The sequence below is a fragment of the Saccopteryx leptura genome, chromosome 1, assembly GCF_036850995.1.
Source record: "Saccopteryx leptura isolate mSacLep1 chromosome 1, mSacLep1_pri_phased_curated, whole genome shotgun sequence".
Lineage (NCBI taxonomy): Eukaryota > Metazoa > Chordata > Mammalia > Chiroptera > Emballonuridae > Saccopteryx > Saccopteryx leptura.
Window position 1 is genome coordinate 210,651,479 of NC_089503.1, and position 16,814 is coordinate 210,668,292.

General features: G+C 45.8%; 1 protein-coding gene across 4 annotated transcripts in view; it reads right to left on the bottom strand.

Annotated features, from left to right (window-relative positions):
- Nucleotides 1-8,222, bottom strand: part of ELF2 (E74 like ETS transcription factor 2) — a 96,873-nt gene extending 88,651 nt beyond the window's left edge. Inside the window, exon 1 of one of the 4 annotated variants that reach the window (XM_066385261.1) lies at nucleotides 7,947-8,222. The gene's annotated coding sequence lies outside the window, so the exon portion shown is untranslated. Of the gene's footprint in view, nucleotides 1-7,476; nucleotides 7,497-7,946 lie in introns of those variants that run through there. The other 3 variants (XM_066385245.1, XM_066385293.1, XM_066385253.1) reach the window with 3 other exon arrangements.
- Nucleotides 8,223-16,814: the final 8,592 nt, after the last annotated feature.

Below are 16,814 nucleotides of genomic sequence, written 5' to 3' on the forward strand. Positions count from 1 at the left end.
TGGGGAATTCCTAAATAATTGGAAATTAAACAATACATTTTTTTTTTTTTTTGTATTTTTCTGAAGCTGGAAACGGGGAGAGACAGTCAGACAGACTCCCGCATGCACCCGACCGGGATCCACCCGTCAGGCCCACCAGGGGGCGATGCTCTGCCCCTCTGGGGCGTTGCTCTGTCACGACCAGAGCCACTCCAGCGCCTGGGGCAGAGGCCAAGGAGCCATCCCCAGCGCCGGGGCCATCTTTGCTCCAATGGAGCCTTGGCTGCGGGAGGGGAAGAGAGAGACAGAGAGGAAGGAGAGGGGGAGGGGTGGAGAAGCAGATGGGCGCTTCTCCTGTGTGCCCTGGCCAGGAATCGAACCCCGGACTTCTGCACGCCAGGCTGACGCTCTACCACTGAGCCAACCGGCCAGGGCCATAAACATTACATTTCTAAGTATCCTATAGGTCAAAGAATAAATCACAAAGGAAATTTAAAAATACTTAGAATTGAATGAAAATGTTAAAAAGCAAAGCATAAAAAAATATATGGGGGCCTGACGGGTGGGGGTGCAGTGGATAGAGCATCAAGCTGGGACGCTAAGGTCCCAAGTTAGAAACCCCGAGGTCATCGGCTTGAGCACAGGCTTGCCAGATTGAGTATGGGGTCACCACCTTGAGCATAAAATCACTGACATGATCCCAAGGTCACTGGCTTCAGCAAGGAGTCACTGGCTCAGCTGGAGGCTCAGCTGGAGCCCTTCATAATCAAGGCACATATGAGAAGCAATAAATGAACAACTCAAGTGACACAACTACAAGTTAATGCTTCTCGTCATCTCTCTCCCTTCCTGTCTCCCTGTCTCTCTTTCTAACCCACTAAAATCATAAACACACACACACACAATATATGGGGTACAGCTAACAGTGTTTGGAGGAAAACTTGTAGATTTACATGCCTAGATAAGAAAAGACCATCTCAAATCAATAACATCAGCTTCTACCTTACAAAACTAAAAAAAGGCAAACTAACCCCAAAGCAAGCAAAAGGAAAGATATTAGAAAGATTAAACTGGAAATTACTGAAATAGAAAATAAGAAAACAATGGGAAAAAAATTAAACCAAAACTTGTTTTTTTTAAAAAAACAACAAAAATGACAAACCTTTAGCTAGACTGACCAAGTAAAAAAAAGACACATGCTATTGATATTACAAATTAAAGAAAACATCACTGTCTACACTAGCAGAATTAAAAACATATATAAGATTATGAACTGTATGTCAAAATATTAAGTAACTTAGATGAAATGGATAAATCCATAAAATTACAATTACTGAAACTAACTCAAAATTAGCAGAAAATCTGAATAAACCTACAACAAGTAAAGAAATTAGTAGTTCGCCTGACTAGGTGGTATCGCAGTGAGCAGAGTGTCGGACAGGGACACGGAGGACCCAGGCTCGAAACCCCAGGGTTGCCAGTTTGAGCACGGGTTCATCTGGTTTGAGCAAAGTTCACCAGCTTGAGCTCAAGGTTGCTGGCTTGAGCAAGGAGTCACTCGGTCCGCTGTAGTGCCCCCTCCCGTCAAGGCACATATGAGAAATCAATCAATGAACTGAGGCGCCGCAACAAAAAGTTGATGCTTCTCATCTGTCTCCCTTCCTGTCTGTCTGTCCCTATCTGTCCCTCTCTCTGTCACCAAAAAAAGAAAAAAAAAGAAAAAAAAAGAAAATTAGTAGTTCAAAATTTTCGCAGAGAAAAAGCCAGGCCCAGATGCTCTCACTGGATTAATTCTATCAAAAATATTCAAGGACAAAAATAATACCAATCCTTCACAAACTCTTAGAAAGTAGAAGGAACACATCTCAATTCATTCTATGAGTATTACTGCTACAAAATCCAAAGACATCACAAGAAAACTACAGACCAGTAGCTTTCATAAACATAGCCACAAAATTGTTTGACTAAACGCTAGCAAACTAAATCCAGCAACATAAAAGATGATATTCAATAACCAAGTGAGATTTATCTCAGGAATATAAGGCTGGTTTATTATCTGAAAGTCAATTAATATAATACAGCACATTAATGTAATAAAAGACAGAAACTACATAATCATCAGATACTAGCATGACCAACCATACTGGTTTGTCCAGAAATGAGTGTTTTCCCAAGATGCAGGACTTACAGTGCTAAAAAGAGGACAGTCCTGGGCAAACTGTGACAGTTAGTTATGCTAACAGATGCAGATACAGCATTTGACAAAGTCCAATGCCTCCTCACGATAAAAACTCTGAAGACACAAGGATTAAAAAAGGAACCCTCTGGCAAACATGGAGATCTGCTATAAAACACTGTGCCTAGCCTGACCTGTGGTGGCGCAGTGGATAAAGCATCAACCTGGAAACACAGAGGTCGCTGGTTCGAATCCCTGGGCTTGCCTGGTCAGGGCACATGTGGGAGTTGATGCTTCCTGCTCTTCCCCCCTCCTCTCTCTCTCTCTCTCTCTCTCTCTCTCCTCTCTAAAATGAATAAATAAAAAAATATTTTTAAAAAACACTGTGCCGGCCCTGGCCGGTTGGCTCAGTGGTAGAGCGTTGGCCTGGCATGAGGGGGACCCGGGTTCGATTCCCGGCCAGGGCACACAGGAGAAGTGCCCATTTGCTTCTCCACCCCCCCCTCCTTCCTCTCTGTCTCTCTCTTCCCCTCCCGCAGCCAAGGCTCCATTGGAGCAAAGATGGCCCGGGCACTGGGGATGGCTCCTTGGCCTCTGCCCCAGGCACTAGAGTGGCTCTGGTCGCGGCAGAGCGACACCCCCTGGTGGGCAGAGCGTCGCCCCTGGTGGGCGTGCCGGGTGGATCCCGGTCGGGCGCATGCGGGAGTCTGTCTGACTGTCTCTCCCCGTTTCCAGCTTCAGAAAAATACAAAAAAAACAAAAAAAAAAACCAAAACAACAACACTGTGCCTATGACCTGGCTGGTTAGCTCTTGGTTAGAGTGTCATTCAGATACATCAAGGTTGTGCGTTTGATACCCAGTCAGGAAACATATAAGAATCAACCAATGAACGCATAAATAAGTGGAATATAACAAACGGTTTGTTTCTCTTTCTCTCTCTCTCTCTCCTCTAAAAATCAATAAATAAAAAATACTGTGTCTATACTTACCAATATTATGCACTTAAAAAAGGGGCTAGATCTCACTGTGTTCTTACCACAATGTATAAAGTTTGTATACTGAAAACTACAAAAATATTACTGAGAAAAGTTAAAGATCAATAAGTGGAAAGAAATTTTCATGTTCATGTATTAGAAAATTCAATATTGTAAGGTAGCAGTTCTCTCTAAACTGCCGTGCAGATTCAACGCATTTCCCATCAAAATTCCAAGACTATTCTGCAGACATTGACAAGCCAATCCGTTTTATATAGAACCCAGAATAACAATTTTTAAAAACAAGAACAAATTGGAGAATTAACACTACCTGGTCGCGTAAGTTACTATCGATATAAAGCACATTAACCCAGACCTAATGGTACTGGCATAAGAACAGACATATAGATAATGGGAAAGAATTAAGAGTCAGAAATAAATCACCATCTATAGAGAAATGACCATCTTTTCAACAAATGGTGCTAAGATAACCAATATGCAACTGACCTTTATTTCACACCATACATAAAAATTAACTCAAAATAGATCATAAACCAAAATATAAGAGCAAAAACTATAAAATGTGTAGAAGAAAACAAAGGAGAAAATCAAGACCTTGCATTAGACAGAGTTCTTATGACAATAAAAGATTAATCTGTAAAATAAAAAACTGGAAAGTTAAACTCCATTAAAACTTAAAATTTTGCTGAAAGAAATTAAAACTTTTGTGCTTCACAGCATTCCATTAAAAAGAAAATGAAGACACGCCACACACACTGAGATAAAATGTTTCAAATAATGGATCTAATAAACTAGCATCTAGAACATATAAAGAATTGTTAAAACTAAATAATAATAAACGGGCAAAAGATTTGAATAGCTATTTTACTAACAAGTATATATAGATGGATAATAATCATGTGAAAAAATGCTTAACACCTTGAGTCTTCAGGAAAATGCAAGTTAAAACCACCAAAATTAGTTAACCACTTCACACCCAGTAGAATGGCTATAATAAAAAAGACAATAACAAATGTTGGCAAGACTGTGAAGCTGGAACTCTCTCATACATTGTTCTTAGGAATGTAAAATGTACAGCCACTTTAGAAACAGGTTGACAGTGTCTTAAAAAGGTAACCAGATGACCCCAAAACATTTCTTTTTTCTTTTTCTCTATTTTTTTTTATTCAGTGAGAGAAGGGGAGGCAGAGACAGGCTCCAGCATGTGCCATGACTGGTATCCTCCCCCTGCCCCCCCCCAGCCATCGCAAGCCCACTAGGGGGCAATGCTCTGCCCATTTGCAGTATTGCTCCATTGCTCAGCAAGCCAGCTCTTCTTATCACCTGAGGCAGAGACCATGGAGCCATCCTCAGCACCAGAAGCCCAAAAGCCAACTCACTCCAACTGAGCCACGGCTGCAGGAGGAGAAGAGAGAGAGAGAAGAAAGAAGGGGAGGGGTGGAGAAGCGGATTGGCATTTCTCCTGTATGCCCTGACCGAAAATAGAACCCAGGACATCCACACGCCAGGCCGATGCTCTACCACTGAGCCAACCAGCCAGGGCCCACCCAGCATTTCTATTCCTAGGTATCTACCCAAGAATATGGAACCATTTGTCCACATAAAGATCTGTACTCAAATGTTCAAGCAGCATTTTTGCAACAAAAACTGGAAACAATTCAAATGACCATCAACTGGTCAACAGATTAAAATGTTGTATATCCATATAATAAAATACTATTCAGCAATAAAAAACAACAAAATACTATGATACATACTACAATAAAAATAAACTCCAAAAATATTATAACTGAAAGAAGCCAGATGCAAAAGACTATATATCGCATGATTCCATTTATGTATATAAAAATATTCAGAAAAGGCAAATCTATAGATAAAACACATTATCAGTGTATTCCTGGGGCTAGGGGTGAGAATAAGGATTAACTACAAATAGAGTGAAGGAAATTTTTGGAAGGATCAGAAATGTTCTAAAACTGGCTGTGGTGATAGTTTCACAATTCTACATATTTACTAATTGAACTGTGCACTCAAAATAGATTAATGTTTTGGTATTAAATAACTCAGAAGGCTGATTCTCCTTAAAGTGTACATACCCAAGAGAAATGAAGACACGTCCACACAAAAAACTGCACACAAATGTTCATAGCAGCATTATTCATAATAGCTAAAAAGTAGAAATTCAAATGCCCCTCAACCAATCAATAAATATATAACATGTGGTATATCCACACAATGGACTATTACTTAGCAATAAAAAGAAGTGAGATAATGACACATGCTCCAATACAGATGGATGTGCTCTGCAGACTTGACTCTAAGTGAAAGAAACCAGTCCGGAAAAATCAAATGCGCAGAACAGGCAACTCTACAGGCAGAAAGTAGATTAGCGGTGCCTGGGATGGAGGGTGTTAGGGGAAAATGGAAAGAAGTGGCTGCTAATCAGTATGTACTTCCTTTCAGGGGTGATGAAAATGTTCTAACGTTAGTCATGGTGTTGGCTGGCACAACTCTGTCAACATATTAAAATCCACTGAACTACACTTTAAACTGGTGAACTGAATGGTATGGGAATTATATCTCAATAAAGCTGTTACCAGCCCTGGCCGGTTGGCTCAGCGGTAGAGCGTCGGCCTGGCGTGCAGGAGTCCCGGGTTCAATTCCCGGCCAGGGCACACAGGAGAGGTGCCCATCTGCTTCTCCACCCCTCCCCCTCTCCTTCCTCTCTGTCTCTCTCTTCCCCTCCCGCAGCCAAGGCTCCATTGGAGCAAAGATGGCCCAGGCGCTGGGGATGGCTCTGTGGCCTCTGCCTCAGGCGCTAGAATGGCTCTGGACGCAACAGAGTGACGCCCCAGAGGGGCAAAGCATCGCCCCCTGGTGGGCACGCCGGGTGGATCCCGGTCGGGTGCATGCGGGAGTCTGTCTGGCTGCCTCCCCGTTTCCAGCTTCAGAAAAATGAAGGAAGGAAAAAAGAAAAGAAAGAGAAAAAAAAAACAGGCTTGCCTGGTCAAGGCACATATAAGAAGCAACAACTATGAGTTGATGCTTCCTGCTCCCAACCCCCCTTTCTGTTTCTCTCCTCTCTCTAAAATCAATCCATAAAATCTTAAAAAAAAACAAAAACCCAAAACCTCAAAGTTACAAATTCTTTCCAAAGAAACTCTCACTAGTTTGTATGTATGACTTAATGAGAAGCAATAATTAATCAATTACTTCAGATGTCCGTATTTCAACTTTCTACTTCATGCATTTACTAGGAGGATACCTCAATGACATTCATATGAACATACTGTGTAAATGATTGCACTATATATAAAATTATTTACTCCTAACTTCTTTTAAATGTAATTCATCAGCTTCCAGTCTTTATTAAAGTCATCCTACCTTTGGAGGAAAGGAAGAAACTTTGAAACAAAAAACATCCATTCCTATCCTAGTAAGGGGTGTACAGTACACTCTCCAAAGCTTCTAGCACTCTTCCAGAGAAAGTGCTTCATTTATCTCTCCACAGAGACTCACCGATAAAAAAAAAAAAGCAAATCTGATTACCAAACACACGATTACTGTTCTCTCATCACTGGATTAAAATTTAAACCACACAGTTTAAGTAAATGTTCACGTACCGAGAAAGGAAGAAAATTCTACAGCTTTACAACTAAGTGTTCCATCTTACTCATTTAACGAAGTACTAAAAACTTAAAGGCTATTCCGCAGTGAATCTAGCTCCTAGAAAAAGAGAGCTCAGGATGCCGGCCCATGAGAAACATTAGAAACTGTGCAATCTGGATTACTCTCGGCGTTTTAGAATATTTTCTCCGTCTTCCACTAACACGGAATATAAATGCCCTACTGGAGAACGAGGAGCTCCGCTGCCCTGCCCGCCAAGCTGCCGGAGCAGTCTCCACCAGCCCCTGCAGAGCCCGCCCCGAGCTCCTCCTGCGCCCCCCGGAACAGACCGTAGCACGGTCCCCGAGGGCCAGCTTCGCCGAGAGGATCCAGAAGGCAGTCACTGGGTGCGCGTGTTACAGAGCCCGTTTTTGTTTTGTTTAAAAACATCCGTCACAGAGCCAAGCTTCCCTAACCCAGGGGAGCAGGGGAAGTGGCAGCAGGGGGCCCGCGTGGAGCGCGAGAATAAAAGAATGAGCGAGTACAACCTGCCGGGCAAGCTCGCAGCCGAAGGAAGGAAGGTGAGAGGCGGCGGTCAAGCCCGCGGGGAAGGGAACTGCTCGCCAGCACTCCACGCCACCCCGAGCGGCCCGAACCGCCCAGGTCCCGCCCCGAGCTGGCCGCCCTGCCCCGGCGCCCGCCGCAGCCTCCCGCCCTACCGGACCCTCCCAGGACGCGCTTCCTCCGGAGCCGGACCCCCGCCTCGGCTGGCCTCCCCGCAGGAGAAGGCGGGTCAGTTCGGTCCACTTCTCGGCAGAAGTGACTCGCGCGGCGATGTAAACACGGCGAGCCCAGCTGCGCGCGGCCCATCCCCCCCGCCGGGGTCCGTAACCCGGTCCCTCAGCCCAGCTCCGTGCCCTGCACGCCCCGCACTCCCCGCGGGCCGGCGCGCAGCGCGCCTTCCCCTTTCTCCTCTCCTCGACCGTTGCCCGCCCGCACCAGCCCCCTGTCCCCGCTCCCGGCGGGTGTCACAGCCACAGCCTCCGGAAAACCCCTCCGCAAAGCCTGGAGCAAACAACACAGGCGCGGGGCGGGGGACGCGGCGGGAGGAGGCGGCACACGGGACGGCGAGGCTGCCTGCCGCGCCCCCGGCGCTCCCTCCCGCAGCTTCGGCTGCCCGCGCTCTTACCTGCTCTCTCCGCGTCTCCCGGGAAGACCGCGGCGTCGCTTTCCCTCCTGGCAGGGCCGCGGACTCGCCGCCGCCGCCGCCGCCGGCCGGGCGTCCGAAGGGAGCCGGGGCCTCCCCGGCAGCCCGAGCCGCTCCACTGGGAGAGGAGGAGACAAAACAGCGCGCGCCGCCCGGAGCAGCGCCCCCCCGCCCGCGCCGCCCCACCGACCCCCAACCGCCGAGGCGACGGCGGCGACACAGAGCCCGGCGCGGGGAGCAATGGTGGCCCCCGCCCTCGGCCCGCTCTCCTCTCTCCTCCCTCCACCCTCCTCCACCCTCCTCCACCCCCCCACAAGTCGGCTCCTCCCCCTCGGCCTCCTGCCGCCGCCACCAGGACACTCGAGTCCGCCTCCCCCACCCCGCCCGCTCCGAGTGCTCCTCCCCTCCCCACGCGGCGGGTGCGGGGGGGGCGGCACCGCCAGTCACCGCTGCGCCTGTCAAAGCGGGGCCGGCTATTTATATACCCTGCAGGGCCCGCCGCCCTCGGCCCCCACCGGCCCGCCCAAACCTGCCTCCATGGCTCTCTCGGGTCTCACCCGCCCCCGACCCCCAACTTCTCCCAAACCCGCCTTCTCAGGTGCTAACTCTGCCCACTCGTCCCGCGCCCCGCTCGGAGCTCTCCCGTGCCGCTGGCCGGACTGGCGCAGGGACTCCGACGCGCCGGGGCCGCGCGTGCACCTGCAGCGCCCGCCCGCCCGCTCCTCCCAGCGGGCCGGGGCCGCACGCACACACCCTCGCCACTCTCGGAGCGCCCCGCGGGCCCGCCCCGGCTGGCACCCCATCCCCGGCTCTGGACTCCCGCCCTTCTCCTCCCGGACCGCCCAGCACTCGGGCAGTCTGACAGTTACTGGGGCCCGGGGCTAGCAGGCTCTGAGACTGCGTCCCTCCCGTCTCCACTTCTCAGCGGGGCTGAGTGCAGGGCGGGGGCACCGGCGGGGATCCGCGCGCCACCCGCTCGGCCCGGCCCCGCCCCGGCCGCTGACGTTCGTGGCGCACCGCCCAGCCCGCCGCCCGCTCCTCCTCCTCTCCCGGCCCTGTACACCCGCGGGCCCCGCCCCGTTCCCAGAAATTACCACCCGCCCAACGGCCGGGCCGCGCGGCGGTTGGTCCCCGCGTTTGCTGACGGTCGGGCGGCGGGGCTCAGCGCGCAGCTGCGGAGCGAGGCGGACGGCCCCTTGGCGCGGCTCCCGGAGCTGCGAACGGCCGCATCGAGCCATTGTCGCTCCTTGCTCGGTCAGCGACGGAGAAGTAACTCAAGTACAAGTATTGTTGACGCGAGAATGCCGGAATGTATTGACGCGGTAGTATCTGGGCCTGAACCCCCACAATTCGAAAATGAAAAGCCAGCAGTAACTGCACGCTTTTGGTTTACCCACTTTCACACAAAGGGTCTCACGCGCCTTCAAGTGCACAAAGCCAATGACACAGTGCCCTGGGTTGTCCTGCGTTAGAAGCGCCTCATTAATTACCTTTCTTATACACAGTTGTGCATGCAAATCCCTCAATCTCTTCCACACCACCTCCACACTTTTCCGCCGCTGCATTTTCTGGTACAGTATTTGTTTCTTTAACAAAGAGCAGTGACTGCCCGTGCGCGTGGGGACTGATTTTGGTTCCCTCTGGCTCCTGCAGCCCCACTCGAATGGACCTGGCGCGTTTTTCACCGGGTTCATTTCTGGGCACTATCCTTACTCCTTTTGCTGTTCCACAACCAGTGCTGAGCGAAGAAGAAACCCGGAGGAGTCTAAGTGGTGCTGTTCTTGGAAGTAACGTGGGAACCATGGAAATAACCCTAGTAAGGCTCAAATGTCAGAGAACCACAGGAGGCCCCACCGATTTAAGTCTCTAAAGAACCTAAAAATTTAATGATCTGCTCTTTCTTTTTTAAAGCTATCAATGCTTCTTTATTTATTGGAGGGAGGAAGGTGATTCTTCCTTCCCTATCTTAAAAAGCAACTCTGGGGACTTATTTTCTTAATTAAACGAGTTTTAAACAAAAGAGAAACCCGGATAGCAAATAGGGTTGGTCAAAAAGATTCTCTTAACTCTAATGAAGTTTTAGGATTCCTGAATTCTAAAGCATGGAAAGTCTTGTAATGCTTTTGAACTAAAGAATTTATAAAGCCTTGTAACATACAAACCATTAATACACAGTGAACAGGATACTACAAGCACAGCATCCTTTCTAGGGCAGTATTTCTAACCCTGTTTCCTGTTAAATAATCTATCACTTGTGGGAACCATTGTTCACTTTGATATTTGAAGGACTTAATAATCAATGTTGCTGCATCTCCATGACAAAAACATGGTGTGTTATGAGCACACAAGGACAAAGCCTGATTCCTAGAGTTAGGAGCAGATCTCACCAGCAGAGTAAATCATTACTGTTGTTGGCTACCATTTGAAGAAATATATCTATCTCCCTTACTGCCAATTGGAAGTAAGCTGGAAGTCCCCAGGTGGATAACCTTGGTAGATAACATTATTCTTCCCAATTTTTCTCTGCTCCAGGCATGCATACCCTTTGAAATGTGGCTGTGTAGTTACGTAGTTCCTTTCATTAAAGATAGAACGTTTCTCCATCCCACTGATGTTGAGCTTAAGGTCATTCCACTCATTCCACTTGCTTTTGACCACAGGACTGTGCACAGAAGTGACAGTGGGACAGTACTGATCCTAACCTTAAGAGATATTGCATGTGTCGTTCCAAAGCGCAGAGGTTGCTGGTTCGATCCCAAGTCAGGGCACATACAGGAACAGAGATCAATGATCAATGTTCCTCTCTCTCTCCCTCCCTCTCTCTCTATCTCTCCCTAAAATCAATAAAGTAAACATTTTTTTAAAAGCAAAAGAAAAAGTATTACATGATTCTGCTTGCCTCTCTCCACATCTGCCTTTCACAATGTGAAGAACATGCCTGGGTAATCTGTGGGTCCAAGGAAAATGAAAGACCTGAAGCAGGTTTAGAACTATCCCTCAGCTTGGAGCCAGTGACAGGAAAAAAGGATTGTTAAACACTGTGTTTTGGGATGGTTTCCTACCCAGAGTTAGTGTTGCCGTCATTGTTACAATAGAAGACAGCAATCTGCTCTCTTAGTATTGGCCTTGAATGTGCCAAACTTGGTATCTCCAAGGCAGTTCTTTGATAACAGGACTTGTGAAAGACACATCCCTTGTGGAAGCTGGCCAAGTAAGAAACCCAGAAAGTTTGCGGCATAGCATTCTAAAGAGTTCTGGTTCAGTAGGAAAGGGCTGATGTGGCCATCAGTTCTAGGAACATGCTCACAGAACAGGATGTGTCTGTGTTGTAACTAGACTGCTTTTACTTAAACGTTACTTTTTTTTTAATACTGCACAATTTGTTTTTAATTATACAGGTTCATTTTTATACTCTCATCATCGATTTTCAAATAATACAAAATAAATTTGTTTGAAAGCCAAGTCTCCTTTCTTTGTCTACTACCCTTCCTACTCCTCACCCTCCACACATACCCAGCCATACCATACCTCCACTCTTCCACAGATAACTGTAAATAATGATGGGCTTAAGCTTCCAAACTTGTTTTTTGTGCATCTACACACATACCCATGCATTTATAGGGATTAAATATAAATGAGACTATATAACATGTATTAGGCAGAATGCTTTTGTACTTCTTTTCTCTGTTTATTTCCCCTTTGTTCTTTTTTTTTAAGGTTTTTTTTTTTTAATTTTTTACAAAGACAGAGAGAGAGATAGGTAGGTTCAGACAGACAGGAATGGAGAGAGATGAGAAGCATCAATCATTAGTTTTTCATTGGGATACCTTAGTTGTTCATTGATTGCTTTCTCATATGTGCCTTGACTGTGGGGCTACAGCACACCGAGTAACCCCTTGCTCAAGCCAGCGACCTTGGGTCCCAGCCGGTGAGCTTTGCTCAAACCAGATGAGCCCGTGCTCAAGCTGGCAACCTCGGGGTCTTGAACCTGGATCCTACACATCCCAGTCCGACGCTCTATCCACTCTACCACCACCTGGTCAGGCTCCCCTTTGTTCTAATACAGCCTTTTTTAAATTTCAGCCTGTCTTCAGTAAAATAGGTTAACCAAGGGAGGAGGTTTTTATACCACATTTGTATATGTTAAATAGGACGAGGATCCTTTAGGGCACAGTTTAGGAGTGGAAGTGATAATCAACATGAGGAACAAAAGACTAAATTCTTTGAGTGGTAGCCAGGAAATCATTTGCCCCTCCAAAACTGGAAATGCTTTTTCTTGGGCTAATCTTTGGAAGGTCTTAAAGTGAATAGTCTAAGAGGACAAGAGGATGGAGCTGTGCTACCTTTTCTGAGCTAGCCTCTGGAGCCACAGCCACATTATGCCATATTCTATTGGTTATACAAATCAGTCCTAATTCAGTGAAAAGTTACACTACACTACACAAGGTCTCAAATACCAGGAGATGAAGACGATCGGGAACCATAGTGGGAACTGGCCACCACAAATGCATCCAAACTATTGTAAATTTTGAGTTACTAACACAATCTTTAAATTTTTCTATTCCCTCATTACAAGTGGCAAATCCCCACGTTACCAACAACTGTGTAGACTTTGCAATAACGGCCAGAAAAAATCTTTTCTTTTGCCTCTTCTTAAAAAATTAGTGGTTCTGGGCAACTGTCCAGTCATAGTCTGGTGTTAACTGACCTTCTTTGTGGCTACTTTTTATAACAACCCCCATACTCTGGGTCTCCAAAGGAACCTACTCACCAAGCTCACTTTTGGTTGTATTGCCTTTTAGGAATCAGAATATTGTAAGCATTGTATATTAAACAAATTAAAACAGACTAGCCTTTGAGAATGACCAAAACCAAAATAATTTGCGGGGAGGGGGGGGATTTTAAGTTACCAGCATCCAATAAAACAATTTCTAAGAATAGCTTTTGTATTATCAAATGCAATCAGGTGAAATATACAGAAATATACAAGGGAAATTGCATATTACATATGTAATTTTTACCTTGTAATATTTTTAATAAAATAAGTACTTAAAGTAATTTCATCATTTTAGTTCTTGATATATTTTAAAACAACCTTCTCTTTTGAATAGTCCTTCACTTGGAAGCATTTTATTAATTCTATCCACAAATAAAGAACATTTTATTGTTTTATTAAAATATTTGAAGTGTTTAAGATGGCCCTGGCCAGTTGGCTCGGTGGTAGAGCGTCGGCCTGGCGTGAAGAAGTCCCGGGTTCGATTCCCGGCCAGGGCACACAGAGAAGTGCCCATCTGCTTCTCCACCCCTCCCCCTCTCCTTCCTCTCTGTCTCTCTCTTCCCCTCCGGCAGCCGAGGCTCCATTGGAGCAAAGATAGCCCGGGCGCTGGGGATGGCTCCTTGGCCTCTGCCCCAGGCGCTCAAGTGGCTCTGGCGCAACAGAGCGACCCCCACCCCCAGGGGCAGAGCATCGCCCCCTGGTGGGCAGAGCACCAGCCCCAGGTGGGCGTGCCGGGTGGATCCCGGTCCGGCGCATGCGGGAGTCTGTCTGACTGTCTCTCCCCGTTTCCAGCTTCGGAAAAATACAAAAAAAAAAAAAAAAAAAAGATGGACTACACTTTATTCTAGTTAGAATTTGTAATATTTTCAATGTTTAAATCAATTTTAGTAAGCAGGTTTTGTTCCTTATCTTTACTATAAAAAGTCCAAATGAAATGTACCTGAAGACATTTTATTAGTGATTTGAGATCATAGTCATCTTTAAAGTTTCTAAATAAAATTCAAGAAAAATGCTACAGTAGTTAATTAAAACCCAAAGATAATGTCTTTCATGGGGAATGATCTGAAATAAATTGCTATATTTGTAAGCTGACTAATTTTCCAGGGCATTTAGCTCCATTTCTTACATGCTACTAAGTTAAAATGGGTTAATATAATAGCATTTTTAAAATTTATTTCCTTGATTACCTTAAAGATTGGAATAACAAAGGAAAGCCTTGTTTTTTCCATTATTTATTTGTTTTCTTCTCTAGAAGCTTTTCCTATTGGCAAGCTAATCAGAGTGGGTGGCATTATTTCAGCTATAGTAAATACTAACAGTCATAAAAACAGTCATATTGGCCACTATCAGCATAACACTAGATACTTTCTGTTCATTAATCCTACCAGTCCCATGTACCCGTATTTCCCCAAGTAGAAGACCAGGCGGTGGCGCAATGGATAGAGCGTCAGATTGGGATGCGGAGGACCCAGGTTCAAGACCCCGAGGTCGCCAGCTTGAGCACAGGCTGATCTGGTTTGAGCAAAGCTCACCAGCTTGGACCCAAGGTCGCTGGCTCGAGCAAGGGGTTACTCAGTCTGCTGAAGACCCGCGGTCATGGCACATATGAGAAAGCAATCAATGAACAACTAAGGTGTCACAACGAAAAACTAATGATTGATGCTTCTCATGTCTCTTTGTTCCTGTCTGTCTGTCCCTGTTTATCCCTCTCTCTGACTCTCTTTCTATCCCTGTAAAAAAAAAAAAAAAAAAAAAAAAAAAAACACAAAAAACTAATTGGTGCTATTTCCTAAAGTTGAACATATGCATATACTTGACCCAACAGAAAACATGTGCAACCGATATATCCTAAACAGTATTTACAGCTGCATCAGATAGCTCCAAACTGGAAAAAGACCAAGCATTCACCTACAGTTGGATAACTATGTTGTCATATATTCATGTAATTGAATGCTATACATCAATGAACAGACTGCTGCTATATACACACACACATACATACACACACAAATGGGGTCTAAAAACTGAGTGCGTCTTAAACAGTGGTTGTGGCATTTCAAATGCCATAGATGAAACTGAGGACGAGGCAATCTATGAAGACAGTGATTCATCATCAGACACAGGTGAAGACAAGCTAATGGATGGGAGTTTTGACAGTGATGAGGAGTTGTATGAATTTTATGATGAATAAAACTTGAGTTCAATAACTTTATGTCATACTTTTTTTTTCAAATTTCAGGCCCCCAAATTAAGGTGCACCTTATACATGGGGAATGCGGTAATTACCTTTATCTTACAATTCACATTGAAGGCAAGAGATGTTAACCTACTTATTCAGTTCCACGGTAGACACTGGAGTTCAAGATTGAATCCTTCTTCAGAGCCTGTGTTCTTAACCACTAGTACTTTTTAAATGCAGCCTTCTTTTCACTGCTCTTGTCCAAACATCAGGGATGAAGAGTATTGCTTTCATGACACCAGCCTCATGTCCTAGTCCCCCAAATTCATAGGACACTGCTGCCACCTTGCAACCCTGCTCACCTCTATTTGGCATCCCTGTTCTACCCAACACAGCGCGCACCACTGTAGCCAGTTGAGCGTTTCCGGCCTGTTCCCTAACTCCCTCTCCAGACTCTCCCTTCCCCACTGGTTGCCAACATATCCCTCTCCTCCGGCCTGTGGCTCCTGCATTCTTCTCATCTGCCATAGGGCTGCTGAGTGGACTGTCCCTATCTGCTGATGACAGCCTGCTAAGCAAAAGGAGAGAGAAATTTAAGGCCAGGATAAGAAGTCAATCAATATGGAGGATGAAATAGTCACAAGAAGACCATAATTAAAATGTGAATACCAGACAGAAAACGATGGAATAAATGGGAAGGGGAGTTGAGAGTTTTAAAATACTGTGAATCTACGTGAAAGACTGTTACCTCCCCTCACGTAACAGAGAGAGAAAATAAAAATAGTTTCGTGGTTAAAATTAATACTCAAGAGTCCATGAATAGGTAGGTATAGCAATTGTTAATACCTTTACTTACACTACATGTGGTCAGAGGCCTAAGTACCAACAACGTGCTTTTGAAATTTAGCATCATCTTAAAAAGTGTTGATTGAATATGCACTTTTTATCTTTCCTTTTAATCCTTGTCATAACAACCCGGTTGGGAAGGTACTGTTACCATTACTGGCTCTGGTGCTCTTCATGGGCCGCTCAGCGCCTCCAGCCCCTGCTCCTCACTGTATCTCCAGGGTTGAAAGTTTGCTCAGGCCAGCTCCGCCCTGTCCTGTGCTCTCCTTATGAATAAATAGGCCAATACCTTTGACATGGGATTTGAAGTAGGTGAAGCTGCCCAGTCACAACTCAATAAAGCCTGAAAGTGGCTTATATTCTGCTGGTAGAGAATTTCAGAGCCCACTTGCAAAGTCTCCTTTTTCATTTGGTTACATGGGTGGAGAAAGAAAATCATTATTTTAACAAAGATTAATTTGCTCCCACCCAGTGTGATTGAGTGGGTCCTTTTGTGATCTGTACAAGCCAGAGAAGGAAGCTTCCACCAGTGAAAGAGGCAAGGTGGGAGTCCCCAACCTCCAGCTCTTAGCCTCTGGGAGCTGTCAGGAATACAAGGTATTTACTCTAACCTATTCATTTTCCCACTGAGGACACTTGAGGCCCAAAATACTATGTGACTTGCTTTTGTTAATACAGCTAAGCAGAGTTGGAATTGGAATACAAAATTTTTCTTACTTTTACAAGCTCTCTTTTACCGCACTGAGATAAGAGCTGGAGAAGAGGAAGGTCTTTGGAAATGTCGATGTCCTTGAGCCTCGGGAAAGGAGGTTGGCAACAACAGACTGCCTGTAATTGACTAGATAGGGGCCAGCAAGAGAGGGGGAGTGAGAGAGACGTGGAGGGCAGGTGGAGAATGACAGAAACAGGCTTGGCTCTAATGGGGCGGGGAAGAGTGGGGAAATCAGGGAGTTTAGGCAAATCATAGGAAAGAGCTAAATTTGGTTAGGCAAACAGTGGATTTAAACAGAGATGGTTATCAACGTGACGATTTTGTCTGTAGCCAACT